Genomic DNA, 19,788 nt, shown 5'->3' with positions numbered 1-19,788 from the left:
TTTGGCCTTTGGGCTTTAGCCCCTTTACTTTTCCTCAAAGTCCATAGCACTTCTTCTATCGTAATGTCCAGGGGTAAGGGTTCCTGGATCAACTGTTCCATATTATGGGTAAACACTATTTTTGCCCTCGGGGAGATAACAATTTACATACCATTAACAACCCAGGCATCACAGGTGACTTGTGACAATAACTCGGGGAAATAATCATCTTTTAGGAAAGGGGAGTTAACAGTATCCCAGAATAATTTGCTATCCGCTGTATCTGCAGACTTTGACAATTTGGACCGTGTACATCTCAGAGTTCTTTTTTCCTGGCTAGAAGCACCACCTTAAAATTAAATCTAAGAGATTAAATCAACAGATTATCTGTAGGTTGTCTGCAGAGGGCTAATTTCAGGCCCCCCTGGAGGCTGTAGTGCATGCATGGTCAAGCCATCTTCTACATTTGGCCGGAACTGTTTTTGTTCGGTCGAGTCATAAATGCATGTATTGTGGCGGTAATGCTAGTAAGGCTATGGAGTAACTAGTTAGGGGTAACTACATCTTCCAGGCAATGAATGATATTAGAGGATATGTCATGCAAAATTTGGGTTGGGCCCACTACTTCCCACTTTATGTGCGTCCCAATTCGTCATATTGGTGCAATGTCACTAACACAGCTAGGAGGTGTGTCACTGGTCTTGTCCCAGGAAAAAACTGTCTGTATAATGCAGTTGTGATCACTCAGGTTTGGGCTCACATCCCTTGGTATAGCATACCACTAGCATTCATTAGCTGATATTAGGATATGATCGATAATAGATGTAGAAGTCTTCAGTATAAAAGTTGGCACAGGGTCCCCATTGCTATCACAAGCACATTTTAGTAAATGTAAATCGAACTTGGTGATCAAGGAATTCAATTGATCACCATAATCATTGTGAGGGAGTGTAAATATCCAGTCCCAGCCTCATCAATAACCCCACAGACCTGTGCAGCAGCAAGTGGACATAATGAAGAATAAAATCAACTGCCTAGATTAACATAAAACTATTGGTAATTGACTGGAGTAAAGTCTCCAAACCCCCTTCAAGGGCTGCGGCCACCTTGCCTGGGTATTATTAAAAACTTTATTATAAAAGTTGACCAAAACTATATACCGTACACCCCTGAAAGTTAACCATAAGATTAATAGATGAGGGGCCAATGGTCATTTTTTTATTTATATTTATTGGGAGCCTATTCGATATAAGGACCATGAGCCCCCCTTTTACCCTCCCTGCAGTCGGTGGCTCAGCCGCCAACCAGTGTTTTGAGGAACCCTTGAAATAGACAGGTGTGGTACACCAAGTTTCTTGGATGGCCATATGCAAATCATCCTTGACCCTGTACCTCATGGGAACAGTCCAGCCCGAACTACCAAGCTGTTCCAGGGAAGACATGACTTGGCAGTTCGGGCTGGACTGTTCCCATGAGGCACAGGGTCAAGGCTGATTTGCATATGGCCATGTCTGAACTGGGGTGGTGTGGTGAGAAAAAACCTATGGATTTAGGCGCAGATCTCTCTACTGGGGTGAATGTATGACATTGTTCTGCATTCTGTCCATTAACTGTTGTTTTTGCATTTGTCACCCCGAGTGGGACGGGTATGCACAGACGTGAGTCCCGTGCTCTCCACACCACTGGTGTCAAGCTATCCTGGCTGAAGACGGCTGATAGCCTGAAACCGGTCCTAGGATGCTTGATTCCGTTCCAGGAAAGACATGGCTTGGCAGTTCAGGCTGGACTGTTCCCATGAGGCACAGGGTCAAGGCTGATTTGCATATGGGGGCGCTAGGTGGTGCATGAGCAGAATGGCCGCAGATCTGTGAGGCTCCCGCTGCGCGGTTGATTATATTTCAATTATCCTTTAAATACGATCCTCTACTGCATCGTCGCCCACTGCCCATGAAAGCCTGACTGGTGGTGATTTCTGCGGAGAGAGCGAATTGACTGTGCCGCGGCATTGGCCGTACGTGTGACAGATGACAGTCGGCCTGCGGTGCGACATCGGAGACTGTGTGGAACGCGGAGCAGGGAGCAGCAGGAACGGGAGAGCCGTGGTCCACACGTGGTAGGAAGGCCACGTGGAGGTAAGGGATGCTTCACCCCCGCGGCAGCGGCTGCAGTGCTGGGGAGAAACAGCGGTGATTGCCCCTGGAGTCCAATTAGCTGTGCCGTGGTACCGCTGATGCGAGAGTATCGGCGCAGAGGAATGCTGTGCACGTATTGAAGCGGAGAGAAGAGCTGCACACTGGTGGCGGCCATTTCGAAGCCGTCTGAGATCGGACTGAGAACCTGGGCAGAGAGTGGAGTTCACACAAGATATCAGGCAAGGAGAAGGAGGTGGGACTGCAGGGCATTGCCTCATATTTTGGGGAGCGAGAGGGCCCTCTGACTGATAGCAGCATTTCGGCGATACGCTTAAGAGATAGAGTGGACACTGAAGCGCTAGGCGGGCGCTACGCAAGCGCCGCGGTTCTATTGCGACGACCAGGCCGCATGCTTGTGGAGGCTGCGGCTTATTGGGGACCTGGCAGGGGCAGGAGTAAACGCTGATTGCCATAAACTAATTGCTGTTATCTCAAGGACAGGTGGTGGATACCTGACAATGGTTTTTTCAGAGGATAACGTTCTGATAAGAGGCTGCACATAGAGGCCGTCAAGGCGGCAATTTGAATTGGAAGCAGTGCATGACCTGCGACGCACGGCTTGCAGGCTTGACAACGTGTGGTCTGCAATGGATACACCTTGGTCTGGTTGGTACAGGGCGTAAGGTTGGAGAGGGCAGAGTACTTTATCCTTGGGTGCGGATCACCCCCTTTCGGAATCTTGGGAAGTGCAGGAACCGCAACGCTGTAACTTGGGCCCAAGTTGGCGAAGCCCTTACAGGAACGCTGCTTGATCGTGTGGGATTAAACACTTCATGGAATGGCCCTACTCTGACGGTGCCCTGAGGCCGTTGTAACTATTGATAACGGCATCGGAGTTCACCGGAGGAGGCTGTGATAACTGTACGTGCACCATTCAAAAGAACTCTATGTACAACTATCGAACTGCCATATAACTGCAGTGGCGGCTGAGTGACCTGGTATCAGCGCTTGACGGGCTACTCAAACAAAAAGTTGCGAGGAACTGCTGCAATACACAATTACAGTTTGATAATGAGACACACCTGGGTACTGGCTTGGCCTGGTGTGCTCGGGGCATCATGGGCAGACTAGATTCCCGCCAACCGTGCCTCACCTTCGACGCTAAAAAAATCCCTAAAAAGGCATCGGCGGGAGACGAGAATGGAGTGCCGGAGGCGACGACAGGTGGGAGTCCCGGCTCAGCTAATGATCTACACACTATACTCACTGAAATGAGGCAAGGCTTTGCGACAATTGCGGGAATGGTGGATACGCTCACGACTCGAATGGATAACATTGCGCGCAAGCTGGACCATCATGACGCACGGCTCAAAGAAGCAGAGCAGCGGATATCAGACTCGGAAGATGTTACAGAACAATTGAAAACAGCGGTGACCCAAATGGATAAGCTCATGCGACTCATTGACGCTAAGAATGAAGACATTAAAACTCGCAGCCACCGCAATAACGTTCGCATTTTAGGAGTGCCGGAGAGCACCAATACGGGGTGGCTGGAGCAATATGTGGAAAAAATGCTGACGGCGGTCACTGAAGAGGGAGCGCTCTCTGCCCAATTCATAGTGGGTAGGGCGCATAGATCGCTTGGTCCACGGCCACCTCCTGGAGCATCTCCTCGTCCTATCATCGCACGACTCCTAAATTATCGTGACCGGGACACGGTCTTGCGGATAGCGAGAGAGAAAAAACAACTCAATTACGAGGGAGTGTCCTTTACCATATTCCCCGACTTCACGGTACGGGCGCAGAAGGAGAGGAGAAAGTTCAACGGAGTGAATCAGAAGCTGAGACAGGAACAGGTGGACTATGCTTTACTATACTCTGCACGTCTGCGGATCACTTACCAGGGAAAACAAACCATGCACACGACGCCACAATCAGTGGAGAAGTTCCTGAAGACGCTGAAACGGCGAAAGACTGCTTCTGTGGAACAGGATGAGCCGGAAGAGACACTACTTTAGGATGTTGAATGAACATATGCAGAGCTGTAGTGGCTTACTCTGCGGAGGCGTGGACATTGGACAGACGCTGAGAAATGGATGAGAAGGGTTCCGTACCACAGAATACTCTAAAGTATAATAACAACTGTTGTATTGGGTAGATGTTATATGTTACTGCTATATTGCTCATGAGAATTGGTGTGGTGAGGATGTAGTATTATCAGTGACCTTAACCAGACACCCTTGCTGGTCCTGGGGAACTGATAAGAGCAGTCGGACCCCAGACTAGTAGCAAGGTTAAGGTTTGTCACCTAGGGAGATCGCCCCAATGGGAGTACCCCTGTTGTTTCATGGATTGGGGATGTTGGGGGGGGGAAGGGGGTTGGTGGTGTTTTGCTGGCATGTTTGGGATGAGTCAGTGGATGGGGATGGGGAGGAGGGGACAGGTTATTGCATACTAAGGGACATGGTACACTTTGAGTTCCAGTTGAATGTACTAACTCGGAAAGGCAGGACAGTACTTGGTCATGTTGAAGGAACATGTTGTGATGTAAATGACACAAAATGGCAGGTACTGGGAGTGACTCGTCCTTAACGATATTGTCTTGGAATATACGGGGTCTGAATGATGCAAGGAAAGGCAGGAATATTTTGGCATACCTAGAACGTCATCAGGTGCATATTGCGCTATTGCAGGAGACACATTTGCATCCACACTCACATCACACATTTGCGAGCAGGTGGGCGGCGGTGCGGTTATTTTCATCTTACTCCTCCTATGCTAGGGGCACAGCCATATTGATTAAGAAATCCATACAATTCATGGTTTTAGGTGAATTAATAAATACATCGGGGAGATTTGTTATTGTGTGGGGCAGGTTGGAATCTGAAACGATCAGTATTGTGAATTGCTATGCCTCTAATGTTAATACACCTGAATTGTTCACGGCACTGTGGGGACGGGTTGTAAACATTGGATCAATGCACATTATATGGGGGGGGATTTTAATGTCGCTATGGTGCCTAGTCAGGATAGAGCAAATGGATATGCGCAGTACAACAGGCGATCTAGAGAAGTCCTGCAAGGTTTCATGGAAGAAGGAGGTTTGATTGATAGTTGGCGGTTCATTCACCCTCTGAAAAGAGAAGGGACACACTTCACATCTTACACAAACACATGGGCCCGTCTTGAATATTGTCTAATTTCACGAGGGCTGAGCGCAGATATAGTGAAGGCTGTGCATTTGGCCAGAACATATTCTGATCATTGCCTGTTCTGATACAGATGCGTGTGCCCGGATGTGATAGACCAAGACAGACATGGCGACTACAACCCACTGCATTGTTGGATGAGGTGTTCAAAAAAGAACTGGGAGAGGAGATTGCAGCGTTCTTTCCTCGCAACAAAGGTTCAGTGGACAGGGTCGAAATGGTGTGGGAGGCATTTAAAGTCACGGTCCGAGGGTACTGCATCTTCAAAAGCTTTGGGGTCTTGCGAGATATACAAAGAACGATGCGTACCCTAGATCGCGAACTCAAGGGGTTGGAGGTACTTATGGTGCGAGGTGAGGGTGGGAGGGTGCATAAAGACTTCAGGGCTAAGCTTTTGGAGCATGAGGAAGAGGCTGCGAGAGAGGCTAAATTTCGGGAGCGGCACTGGGTGGCACGAAGGTATTGCGAGGGGGAGCGGCCGGGGAAGGCATTAGCAGAAATTACTAGAAACCCACGGTTTAGTACCAATATCTTGGAAATTAACAGGCCAGAAGGTGGGACATGTCAGGACACTAAGGGAATTTTGGGATTATTTACGATGCATTATGAACAACTATACACCACGCAGAGTGTGGGGGAGGTGAGGTTTGGGGATTTTTTGGAATATATTGCCTTATGTTGGTTAAGCGACATGCACAGAACGTTCCTTAGCGCCCCATTAGAATTAGATGAGATTAGGGAGGCGATAATGTCACTTACGAATGGGAAGGCGCCAGGGTTAGATGGGCTGCCTGCAGAATTCTATAAATGCTACATAGACATTGTGGCACCCATACTGTGGGAGGTGTTTGAAGAATCGTTGGAGATAGGGGTGCTCCCTCGTTTGATGCGTGAAGTGGTAATTACTTCCCTCTTAAAGCCAGGAAAAAATCCCACGGTATGTGACTCTTACCGCCCATTGTCACTGATTAATTGTGATGCAAAAATTTGAGCTAAAGTATTAGCTGCTCGCCTGTCCCTCCTTATGACGAGGATTATACTCCCGGATCAGGCTGGGTTTGTTCCTGTCAGGTCCACTAATCACAATCTGCGCACGCTCTTTTCCTTAATCCAAACTATTGCTCCTGATTTCCCAGTTGCACGATATTTTGAGATGCTACAAAAGCATTCGATTCGGTCGAATGGAACTACTTATTTGCCATCCTGCAGAGAATGGGGTTTCCCAAATTATTTTTCTCTTGGATACGGCTACTCTATGCCCAACCTACTGCCCGAGTTCTTATCAATGGTCGTATGGCTGCTCCATTCTCTATCACGAGGGGTACCCGACAGGGGTGTGCCCGCTCTCCCCCCTTCTTTTTGCCATAGTGATTAAGCCACTAGCATATCGGATACGACAACTTCATAAAGATAGTGTGTTTAAATGTTTTCAACGACGAATTGGGATTTCGCTATATGCGGATGATTTGACGCTTTATGTAACGGACCCTCAACAAAATCTAAATCCCCTGTTGCGCAAATTCCTGGTATTCGGTAGACTGTCGGGAGTGCAAATTAACTGGGGTAAGTCGCAATTCTTCCCGCTCACACCTGCAGTATCAGAGTTTCAGTTGGATTACCCCCTGGAATGGTGTCATTCAGATCTCCGCTATTTGGTGATCCACATATCTAGGGACAGTGAGGAGATGCTTAGACTTAATTATGGCACTGCAATTACTAAATTGACCTCTAATGTTACACGTTGGATTTCCCTGCCCTTGTCCATGGAGTGCAGTGCTTCGCTCATTAAAATGGTGTTATTGTCACGTTTTCTATATTTATTCCTGAACATCCCTTATTACCCGGGCGCATTTTTCTTTAAAACGTTGAGGACGGAGTTGATTTGATTGTTTCGGGGTGGTAAGCAACCACAGCTTAAATGGTCAATTCTTGCTCAGCCCTACGATAAAGGAGGATTTGATATCCCCGATTTTGAAGTATATCATATGAGAGCGCAGGCTCATTATGCCTATCATTGGATGGCACCTACGCCATGTATGCTGCAGATAGCGGCGGAGGATTGGGTGACACGTCCCCTACCCCTGAATGGCCTTGTAAATGGCCCTGTTGAGGCCCTAAAGACACCGCCTACCACAGTGTCGTGCACGATTGACGCGTGGAGACGAGTTGCGAAATCACTACACATTACGTTGTTATCCTCGGCACGAATGCTATTGACTTACCAACCCAAAATGGTGTTGTTGCAGGAAAAAGGATTCCAAACACTGTGTCGGCGCCTTAAGATAGTTAATTGGGGAGATCTTTTCTTAGAGGGGCAGTTTCGGACCAAGGACCAGTTTTTTGGGACTGTGCGACCCACTCCATTGGAGATTTTTTATTATGTACTATTGAGGCAGGGACAGCGGGATGTGTTACCGGACTATCCAAGGGAACCGGAGAATTGAATGCCGCTGCATGGCATGCTGTGCTCGACGGATGGGCGACACCTGGTTTCAAGTATTTATTGTAGTATCCGGACACAGCACCAAGGGGTTGAAGGTACAGCTCGCACACGTTGGAGCGAGGATATAGGCAAGGAGGTCTCTGTTGCACAATGGAGCTATTGTTGTGGTATTACTGCAAACATCTCAGCAAGTTGCAGACTTAAGATCATTCACTATAGGATATTGCAGAGGATCTACTACACGCCGGCTAAGAAATTCAGATTTCATTTGTCGGATAATGATAGGTGTGACAGATGCAGGGCAGAAGGAGCAGGATTTATACATTTGGCGCGGGAATGTCCTGGTATATGGGAATATTGGACTCAAGTGCATACGGCCCTTCAGGCCATGGTGGAGGTTACGCTGGATAGGGACCCGCTAATTATGCTATTGGGTTACACTTTTCATGTACCCAAACAGTGTAGGAAATTTCTTGACATTGCTCTACTCCTGGCGAAACATAGGTTGGCATGCCGCTGGGGAAGAGGGAGGGCCCCAAAGTTTAAGGACTGGCTAAATGATGTCATTTATTGTCAAGAACAATATGCTGTTTATGCTGAAAAACAACCCTTTGGCATGTAGTCCTAGGGATATATGGGGGCCACTGCAAGCTTACCTCCTAAAAACTGCAGGATCGCATGATGGGACATTGGAGGATAGGAATGATGACGGCACGACATCAATGATGTAGATTTGTATTGTACGCCTCTGTTGCGCTATATGTGGGTGAATTATGGGTGGCAGTATAGTGCTTATGGCACTGGGGATGGTTACGTATGTCTAATACAATGCTTTGGGTTGCGATGCAATGTCATCTCTGTTCCGTGTGCTGTCTATATTAAGACCATGGTGTGAATCATTGCATAGTACTTACTCATGCTGGATGACTCTCTCTGAACTTACGAGATGCAGATGAAGTATATTCGATGTATTGTTTCTTGCTGTACCTGCTGCTTTTTTTTTTAACCTGGACTGTTACATCTAATGGAACGTGTTAGACTGTACCTATGTTTAACTTGCAAAATGGTATAAATAAAGTTTTTTTAAAAAAGGGTGATTTGCATATGGCCATGCGTTTGTCACCCCGAGTGGGACGGGTATGCTCAGACATGAGTCCCATGCTCTCCACACCACTGGAGTCAAGCTATCCTGGCTGAAGAGGACTGATAGCCAGAAACCGGTCCTAGGATGCTTGATTCCGTTCCAGGGAAGACATGGCTTGGCAGTTCGGGCTGGAATGTTCCCATGAGGCACAGGGTCAAGGCTGATTTGCATATGGCCATGTCTGAACTGGGGTGGTGTGGTGAGCAAAAAAACGATGGATTTAGGCCCAGATCTCTGTACTGGGGTGAATTTATGACATTGTTCTGCATTCTGTCCATCAACTGTTGTTTTTGCATTTGTCACCCCGAGTGGCATGGGTATACTCAGACGTGAGTCCCGTGCTCTCCACACCACTGGAGTCAAGCTATCCTGGCTGAAGACAGCTGATAGCCAGAAACCGGTCCTAGGATGCTTGATTCCGTTCCAGGGAAGACATGGCTTGGCAGTTTGGGCTGGACTGTTCCCATGAGGCACAGGGTCAAGGCTGATTTGCATATGGCCATGTCTGAACTGGGGTGGTGTGGTGTGGTGAGCATCAAAACGATGGATTTAGGCCCAGATCTCTGTACTGGGGTGAATGTATGACATTGTTCTGCATTCTGTCCATCAACTGTTGTTTTTGCATTTGTCACACCGAGTAGGACGAGTATGCTCAAACGTGAGTCCCGTGCTCTCCACACCACCGGAGTCAAGCTATCCTGACTGAAGACGGTTGATAGCTAGAAACCGGTCCTAGGATGCTTGATTCCGTTCCAGGGAAGACATGGCTTGGAAGTTTGGGCTGGACTGTTCCCATGAGGCACAGGGTCAAGGCTGATTTGCATATGGCCATGTCTGAACTGGGGTGGTGTGGGGAGCAAAAAAACGATGGATTGAGGCCCAGATCTCTGTACTGGGGTGAATGTATGACATTGTTCTGCATTCTGTCCATCAACTGTTGTTTTTGCATTTGTCACCCTGAGTGAGACGGGCATGCTCAGACGTGAGTCCCAGGCTCTCCATACCACTGGAGTCAAGCTATCCTGGCTGAAGACGGCTGATAGCCAGACACCGGTCCTAGGATGCTTGATTCACTTCCAGGGAAGACATGGCTTGGCAGTTCGGTGTGGACTGTTCCCATGATGCACAGGGTCAAGGCTGATTTGCATATGGCCATGTCTGAACTGGAGTGGTGTGGTGAGCAAAAAAACAATGGATTTAGGCCCAGATGTCTGTACTGCGGTGAATGTATGACACTGCTCTGCATTCTGTCCATCAATTGTTGTTTTTGAATTTGTCACCCCGAGTGGGATGGGTATGCTCACAAGTGAGTCCCATGCTCTCCACACCACTGGAGTCAAGCTATCCTGGCTGAAGATGGCTGATAGCCAGAAACCGGTCCTAGGATGCTTGATTCCGTTCCAGAGAAGACATGGCTTGGCGGTTTTGGCTGGACTGTTCCCATGAGACACAGGGTCAAGGCTGATTTGCATACGGCCATGTCTGAAATGGGGTGGGGTGGTGAGCAAAAAAACGATGGATTTAGGCCCAGATCTCTGTACTGGGGTGAATGTATGACATTGTTCTGCATTCTGTCCATCAACTGTTGTTTTTGCATTTGTCACCCCGAGTGGGATGGGTATGCTCAGACTTGAGTCCCGTGCTCTCCACACCACTGGAGTCAAGCTATCCTGGCTGAAGACGGCTGATAGCCAGAAACCGGTCCTAGGATGCTTGATTCCGTTCCAGGGAAGACATGGCTTGGCAGTTTGGGCTGGGCCGTTCCCATGAGGCACAGGGTCGAGGCTGATTTGCATATGGCCATGTCTGAACTGGGGTGGGGTGGTGAGCAAAAAAACGATGGATTTAGGCCCAGATCTCTGTACTGGGGTGAATGTATGACATTTTTCTGCATTCTGTCCATCAACTGTTGTTTTTGTATTTGTCACCCTGAGTGGGATGGGTATGCTTAGACATGAGTCCCGTGCTCTCCACACCACTGGAGTCAAGCTATCCTGGCTGAAGACGGCTGATAGCCAGAAACCGGTCCTAGGATGCTTGATTCCGTTCCAGGGAAGACATGGCTTGGCAGTTTGGGCTGGACCGTTCCCATGAGGCACAGGGTCAAGGCTGATTTGCATATGGCCATGTCTGAACTGGGGTGGTGTGGTGTGGTGAGCATCAAAACTATGGATTTAGGCCCAGATCTCTGTACTGGGGTGAATGGATGACATTGTTCTGCATTCTGTCCATCAACTGTTGTTTTTGCATTTGTCACCCCGAGTGGGACGGGTATGCTCAAACGTGAGTCCCGTGCTCTCCACACCACTGGAGTCAAGCTATCCTGGCTGAAGACGGCTGACAGCTAGAAACCGGTCCTAGGATGCTTGATTCAGTTCCAGGGAAGACATGGCTTGGCAGTTCAGGCTGGACTGTTCCCATGATGCACAGGGTCAAGGCTGATTTGCATATGGCCATGTCTGAACTGGGGTGGTGTGGTGAGCAAAAAAACAATGGATTAAGGCCCAGATCTCCGTACTGGGGTGAATGTATGACATTGTTCTGCACTCTGTCCATCAACTGTTGTTTTTGCATTTGTCACCCCGTGGGACGGGTATGCTCAGACGTGAGTCCCGTGCTCTCCACACCACTGGAGTCAAGCTATCCTGGCTGAAGACCGCTGATTGCCAGAAACCGGTCCTGGGATGCTTTATTCCATTCCTGGGTAGACATGGCTCGGCAGTTCGGGCTGGACTGTTCCCATGAGGCACAGGGTCGAGGCTGATTTGCATATGGCCATGTCTGAACTGGGATGGTGTGGTGAGCAAAAAACCAATGGATTTAGGCCCAGATCTCTGTACTGGGGTGAATGTATGACATTGTTCTGCATTCTGTCAATCAACTGTTGTTTTTGTCCCACCCGCAGCATTTGATTTACAAGCCCTGGTCACAAATGGTCCACTGTACTAGGGGCTGACAGATAAATCAAATAACCCAATCATGGAATAACCAATTAGTACATACATTTAACATAAGGAGCACTTGCACTGTGGCACTGATTAGCAATGGCACATTTCCCAAAGCATAAAACCAGCAAAAGCATATCAAAACAGAGGAGGCAATCCGTCAAAATGGAAGGGAGACACACACCAATGATGCCAGGTCTAACACTCCCAAACTCAGTCTATTATATCTGAACGAACCAACATGAGTCAAAAAAGTAGTAATATGCCAACAGTTCTCTTCCAGCTCGAGTTGATGGTATCCTTTATTCGGGTCTAGGCGGAAAAAAAATGTGGCTCCGTTCAATTGCATGATCATACCCTCTATTTGTGAACCATGCTGTCTCTCTCTCTCTCAATTGCTTTGTTTCCTTGCTTCATATCAACACAACTGCACACTGCCGTTAATCTCCTTTTTCAGTACAAATACCATGGGCAAAACCCATGGTATGAGGCCTGTGAAGCATTTAATGATGTCATGTTTTAAAAGCGTTCCCAACTCTTTATCTACAGTTTCTTGTAGATGAGAAGAAACTCTTTGACGCCGCTGAGCATCAGGATGAATGTCTTCATTGATACAAAGCTGCACTTTCATTTTCTTGAGTTTTCTCAGACCAAGGAATCCCATCAGGAATCAACTTGTAATCTCAGACTGAGCACAGAGGTTATAGCCGAGGGATATCAACCCCATGTCAGCAGTGGGGCAAAACTTAGCAAGCATGGAGTAGACTAGGCCCCTCCTGTAGGGTGGTCTGCACTGACGTATTTTTGTGTTGCATTGTCTCTGTGAACAACTGCTTTGTAAACGTTTAGACGCGGCACAGGTATATTCCTCTGTGTCTCACAGAGTGAGGTATGGCACAGGGGATATGCTGTTAAACTTTTCCACTAGCATGATAATACCCAATGCCCCATTGGCTATGATGAAGGTTATCGGGTGACTATTTACTTTTAATGTGATTTTGGGAGTGTCCAAATGAAGTTTGTCACTTCGTTTGGTAGGTTTTCCTGAACTGTGATCTTCTTTACAGGGAATCAACCCCAAATGCGCATGCCATCCTTTGGTAGATATCAATAGCTCAAACCCTTCTTCTTCCCTGATACTCAATAGTGATGTTGAAGAACCTTTATACAACAAACTTGACAACGGTTGATTTTGCTTGGTTCCTACTTGTCGTAGCTGACGTTGCTTTTTGGTTTTGTGGGGTTTGCAAGAGTGCTTCTGGAACGTTTTTGCGTTCCTCTTTTCTTTCTGTCGTGACACACTTGATTATCCTTGGCTTGGCACACAGTTATTAAATGGCTCTCTTTCCCACGACCTTTGCAGACTTGTCCCAGGGCTGTACATCTACCTTCATGGGGAAACAGAAATCCACATAGGAAGCATAGCTTTGATTTCTTTGAAGACGTTGACTTATGTGCATTTTATTTATGCTTGTGCTAGCTTTTTGTGGTCAATGCAGATTCATTGTGTGCTTTTCCTGCTTCCATATCAGCAACTTGTCAGTCTGCTTTTCGTTCTGCTTTCGCAGCCATCAGCATTTTCTCTAGACTGTGTGTTTCTCTCAACATATACCTTCTAAAAAAGATCTGACAGGCAGCCATCGACAGGCTGAGGTGCATGGCTTCTTCGGCGGTGAAGTCATAGAACTTGCAATGTATGAGGGCATCAAGTATTTCAGCAAACTCATCCATTGTTTCACCAATCTGTTGTCATGCTTGGTTGAAGATGTACCTTTCCTAATTGACAATTGGCATTGTATTGAACTTGACTTCGAGCACTACTACTTTTTGGAAAAATGTTACATCAGTCTCTGAAACTTTCTTTAGCCCTTTTTTCACTCCATCACCAGCAAGGGTTTTCAAATATGTGATGAGCTTGTTGTCATCTTCTTCCTCTAGTACATCTATGAAGTCATCAAATGTTTTGATCCAAGCAGCATACCTGGCACAAATGTTCTGCATTGTAAAAGTGTTGAAAGGCGGCAGTGTCTTCAGGAACACAGCTCTGTTGAATTTCGTGCTCACATGGTGCAGGCTGACTCTGACAACTACTGCAAGCACAAGTCGCTTTCGAAGCTTGTGTCGCAGTATGTTTCAATCGCACTTGACGGTGAGTAAGTCCACTGTTTCCTGTACCTTGTTAACGTTATCATTATTTCTTGCTTCATCTGACTAATTGCTCTGTAATCGGGGTGCAGCACAGCATCTCTGTTGAACACCTCAGAGATGGTTTTGGCAGACATTTGAATATGCTCTTCTGCAGGGCCTCTGCTGCAATGTATGGGCTGGATAAGGGCTTTTAATCCACATGTGCCAGTAGCAGACTTATTTGTAGCGAATTTTGGGCACACATGGCACACACAAGTAGTTTGCCTTACCGTTGACAACTCTCAGGGGGAGCATGCAAACAGATCATGCCACACGGGAGCTGTGGTTAAGCATTACTTTAATCTCCAGCATATACTCGCTCACTGTGCATCACATCATACTTCTCAGAACCTCACCATAACATATCCCTGCATATCGCAAGGCTCCTGTTCAGAGTACGCTCCAGACCCAGGAGGGTTCTAGTGCATAAAACATCAATATACTACACAAACTATGAACTCTATCCTCCTGTGTACCCTCTACATGTGTCCATGAGTGATAACGAGCGCTTCTAGAACAGTAATCATTAGGCACACCATAATTTACCCTGTTGTATCTAACAGATACCAGGAGTAAGGGAACCATGGGAATTCTGTTCTACGTGTTACAAAAAACACACATAAAATAAAGGTGCTTCGCTTTCTGTGCCACATCCATATCCCATGCATACATTTTGCATATAACTTCAGTAAGTCTAGGGTGCATGCTAAAAGAATAATATAATAATGACTATTAACCATGAGATTTTCATACATTCTCAAAACCCTCGGTCCTAGTATTTTTTGGAACCACACCGTCTTTTCTGATCTGACATTAATGCTGTATGATAGACCCCCCTATGTTTACCAGGACATATATCAAGAAAGATTATAGCCCACTGAAGCAGTTGTCTCCAGTGCAGTAATGTCACAAAAAATAGCACTGAAGGATAAGAGCTGCAGCGAAAAGCTATCAAATATATGATCTGCTCAATAAATACGAAACAAATTATCTCCATCATTCACCTTTTTTACTTCCAGTAACTTGTCCATTTTATGTACTTTTAAAAGGTAAAAAAGGATCGACTACATTCTTCTCTGGCATAGCACATTTGGAGCCGTGTGCCAGCTAACTCCCTGGAGGTGCCATAGGTCGAAGAGTATGTGCCTGTCACATGGCTTATAGGAACAGTGATTTAATGTCATGCCTAAGGACTAGATGTATGGCATTATCATTTTTCCTTGCTTAGGCACGGCATGAAATAAGGTGAAAACGAGTGAGCGATAGGATGCTTAAGAACATGGATGAATATAAAATGTATGGACTGTTTGGCTTAAAAATCTTGGTAAATACAAGATCTACATGAGTACTGCAGATCCAGTATATTTCACCTGGTGAAAACAGCCAAAATATCTATGCATGAAATATTAGGCACAAATAAGGAATAATCAGGGGATCGGTGCTGCATTCCTGATTCGCCTGCCAAATGTTCATCCGATTTTACCTTTGCCCCCAGGGTTTATACAGGACAAAAAAGACGGAGGTAGTAAACCAACCTCCTGCTCACTGTTTTGGTCTTGTGCTTGTACCGAGACTACTCAAACCTTGTTTCAGCAATCATGAAGCTGAGCATACGCATGGGTTCAGGAAATGTGAGGATAGGCGTAGTTGCACATGCAGATACCTACCATCGTTGGTATTGGTCATTAAACAAATAGTCATATTAAATACCAGCTAATAAAGTGTATTCCTGGCGACTCTACCCAGGAGTGGTTAAGATGAACTCACCTGAATCACCATGTGTAAAATGGCCATGGTATATGTTGTGAGGAATTGACACCCAGAAAAACAGGGGCAACCAATAAATCTTGGTTTTTCTACAAACAACAATGGTATATGCTGTTGTTGTTGTAATTACTTTGTTTCTACGTCTTGTCATAAACGTTCCACTCAAACGTGCACATTACGGCATTATATGATGCAATAAAATAAATAAATGAATCACTAATAAGATCAATAAAAAAACTGGCCAACAATATTATTTGAAAAATGACCATATATAAAATATAACAAAAAACAATAATGAACTTGGAAAAGGCCCTGTCCATCCCCTGGCTTTGTTATGTCAAAAATACTTTTCACAGGATTGGCTTGGGTTACTACTACGATAATCCTGATGGTATTCAACCTAATATGAAATCAATTATAAAAAACGCATACTATAAAGAAATAAGCACTTCAGACGGGGTAAATGTTTTTTTTATCGAAGGATCGTTATACCATCAGCAATTTTATTTGTCTTTCACTATACAAACACAAGCTTGTTTCCTCTTGACTAGGTTTCGTCTCTGCACCCTGCACCTTCTTGTGGCTTTTACCTAAACAGGCGAGTTGGTTTGAGAGACTGACTCCCTGTCCTTGTAATTGTCAGGGATGTCAGCAACACCAAGCACAATACGCCACTAACCTTCAGTACTGCCAGCGGGAACGATGCCGTGAAGAGTAGTTTCCCAACTCCCCTAAACACTATTCTCACCACCGTGAAAATACACAGTATGGGAAGAAAAGCATCCAAGGGAAAAGGGAAGGGGATAAAATAACAAAGATGCCCTGTTTCGGCACAGGGTTGGTAATAGCCTCTTGATACCCTCGGGGACCCCTGTAGGTGAGAGAAAGGAAGAATAGTATAAGAAGCACCACATGCATTCACTCTCAGTATAGTATTAGTCTTAGTACTTGCACTCACAGTAATTAAACCAGGATGATTTCTCTAGCACGAAATAGGATTCCCCAGGTAACAGGATGAAGGTGTAAGTCAGAAAATAGCGCCATTCAATGCAACACACCTTAGGATACTCCAGGCAGGGTATGCACTCGAGATGACGAAGTAATACTGTAACTTACATCAGAAACAAAGTAAATATGAAGGCAAGATGCTTGAGAGGAGAGCGCCTTTATGCGCAGTCTCCGACTCTCAAGCGTGATCCAAAATACCTGAGATGCGTGGATGAGGTCTGGGATCCTTAAGTGATGGTGGAGGATTATTGAGCGTAGAGGATTCACACCATTAGAGAGGAGAGCGCCTTTATGCGCAGTCTCCAACTCTCTATGCAGGAATCTATTCACAGCGTCAGATTTCACCCCATTACATACTCAGGTTCCTTGTGAACGTGAACTAAAGGAATCAGCAATAACACTGAACTGAAACAAGCGCTTCATGCGCTAAACTATAAATGTTGATGAGCACCAAACACGTTTTACTAAATAATGCAGGCAAGCGCTTCTCCGCGCTAAAGTATAATTGTAGGTAAGCGCTTCACGCGCTGGTCCTTGAATGCAGGTAAGCGCTTCAGGCGCTGGTCTGAAAAATGCATGTAAGTGCTTCACGCGCTGGTTTCAAAAATGCGTGTAAGCGCTTCACGCCCTAAAGTATAATGGCCTGTAAGCGGAAGGAAGGTATTACTCACGGATGGGAGGCGTTCGTTCATGAGCGCCTTCTCTCTCCAACTCCGGGTTGCGCCGCAGTAATCTCCTGACCCGGAAGATACTCTGAGAATCGGGAAGGAACTCCCGGTCGCCCACCACTAGCGCTCGGGAATGCTGCGGAAAATAAACAAGGCAGCAGCTCCTCCACTGAATGTTGCGCAACGTGCGATTACAGGAAAATGCAGGACGGGACTATGAAAGGCTCCAAAAGCAGTTTGTCAAGCCCTGTTGTTAGCATAGGTGGGGCTTAAGTAGGAACTAGTCTTCCCTAATTGGATCCTACTTCCTGTACCCTGGCCTCTAAGCCTCTTGGGACATGTAGTTCCCTAAAATGGCCTATTTCTGACATACGTGGCAATTGCAACGGGGGAAAGTGCTGTGTACTTATTATGTTTGTGTGCGCCTTTCCTAATCTAGGTACCTATAATCGCTACAGAAATAACTTGGCCCAACAAAGTACTATGCACTTTATGCTGTTTTGCACACTTTATAAAGATACTATGGCACACTTTCTTAAGCCTCTTTTAAAGGAAATTCGCCCCTGTTCCTATCAAGAAGGTTTTAATTATTTACGATCTTTGTCCACTAATGTAATTTTGTAGTGCTGTGCTTAACTTCATTAGAACTTCGCTGTCAATTAGGAAAAGGTATGAATTGTTACTGGGAAATTAACTTGTTGGAATCTCGTATTTTATCAAAAATGTGTTTTTATAACTGAGAACGTTAACATGAACTCACCCCAATTTTAATATAGAAGATTTTTTTTTTAAAGTTTGTACTAAATTGTTTTATATATGTATGGTCAACTTTTATGATTCTTGTGAATCGAATAAAGTTTTTTAAACTGAAACTGAAACAATAAAATATTCACAGTAAATACATTAAATTATAATCATGTAAGCCTACACTCCTCAGAAACGCCCAGCAGCATTAAATGTTGGTGGCCATAGATTATGTTTACTGTAGAACAGTAAGATACTACAGCATAGTACATTGAGTTTAAGTGTGTAAACCACAATTCATCGGATACTAAGGGTCTCATATCCTGTTAAAATCATTGTAGAAAATCAACAGTCATTTACCCTCTGGGCCCTACTCCTAATGCCCACGTTTGGCCCAGGAACTAAGGCACCACGCAAGCAAACAGTGGCCTGGCATCAGACTTCAGAATTTTCAGCGCAATCCTAAAGTTGTCGTTTCCCAACTGCTTACAGATCGGGATCAGCCACTTTTTCCTCAGCGACACATACAAGCTTCTTGATAGTCCTTACTAACAGGTCAGCTATGTGTAGGCTCAGTGCTGCTGTTCCATTTTCCAGTGAAATCATGTAAGGGCAGGGTGCCAAACCTGAACTGGATATATAATTTCCTGTCCATTGGGAATTCTATGAGATCTAAAAAGACTTCCAGGTAGCGATCCAGTTTATGGGCCATAAAGTTTAAGGTAAGCTCCCCCCAGGCCCTGCTGCTAAGTTCCCCATGAGTTACCCACTTCCAGTAGGATTCCTTTACTTTGTATTTCTGAGGCAGCAAAGAGGGGTCATTGACTTCCCAGATATCCCCCAACCCAGGAGCCACAGGCAAATTCTTGACGCCTCTTAGCCAGCCGAATTTTTTATCAGTGTCCGTGCATTTTACATCCTCCAAAGCACGGGCGTACCGCAATAACTCAGGGGTTGACCTAACCCTTAACCAGAACAGCCGGAGACGCAGTTTTCCTTTGGTGATGATGGAATGTCTACCCATGCCCAACATGAGGGGATGTCGGGGGTAATCTGAGGTAGCATTCTTAGCTCCTAAGGAATTTATAGTCTGAGCTACTAAGCTCCTCTAATTGCTCCAAGCCCCAAAGTTCTGCTCCATATATCACAGAACCACCACTTAAGCATCATAAACTTGCATGGCCGGCCCAACCCGCTTGGTGGGAGATAAACCATGTTTTTTTCCCAAGACCCCAATCAACTGTTTATGTTTCTAATCCATCTCTGATATATGAGTTTTACATGACAAGTTATCCAACAGCTATAGGCCTTGATAATCTAAGTCACTGCTCAAGCTGTGCTCCCCCAGGAGAGGGACATCCCAATAGGATTTGTGGAGGTTCAGGGCCATAAACTTGGTTTTACTTGCTTTTATTACTAAACCTTTGACATCACAGAATTCTTCAAAGCAATTAAGAATGCGCTGTAGCCCTCCCAGTGTTTTAGAGACCAGCAATCTGCCATCTGCAAGAAGAAGAGTTACTACCTTTTTCCCCCCTAGCATGGGTGCATAATTCAGATTT

This window comes from Lissotriton helveticus, chromosome 3_1 (genome assembly GCF_964261635.1).
Source record: "Lissotriton helveticus chromosome 3_1, aLisHel1.1, whole genome shotgun sequence".
In the NCBI taxonomy this organism is placed as follows: Eukaryota; Metazoa; Chordata; class Amphibia; order Caudata; family Salamandridae; genus Lissotriton; species Lissotriton helveticus.
Note: the sequence above shows the minus strand (reverse complement) of the source record.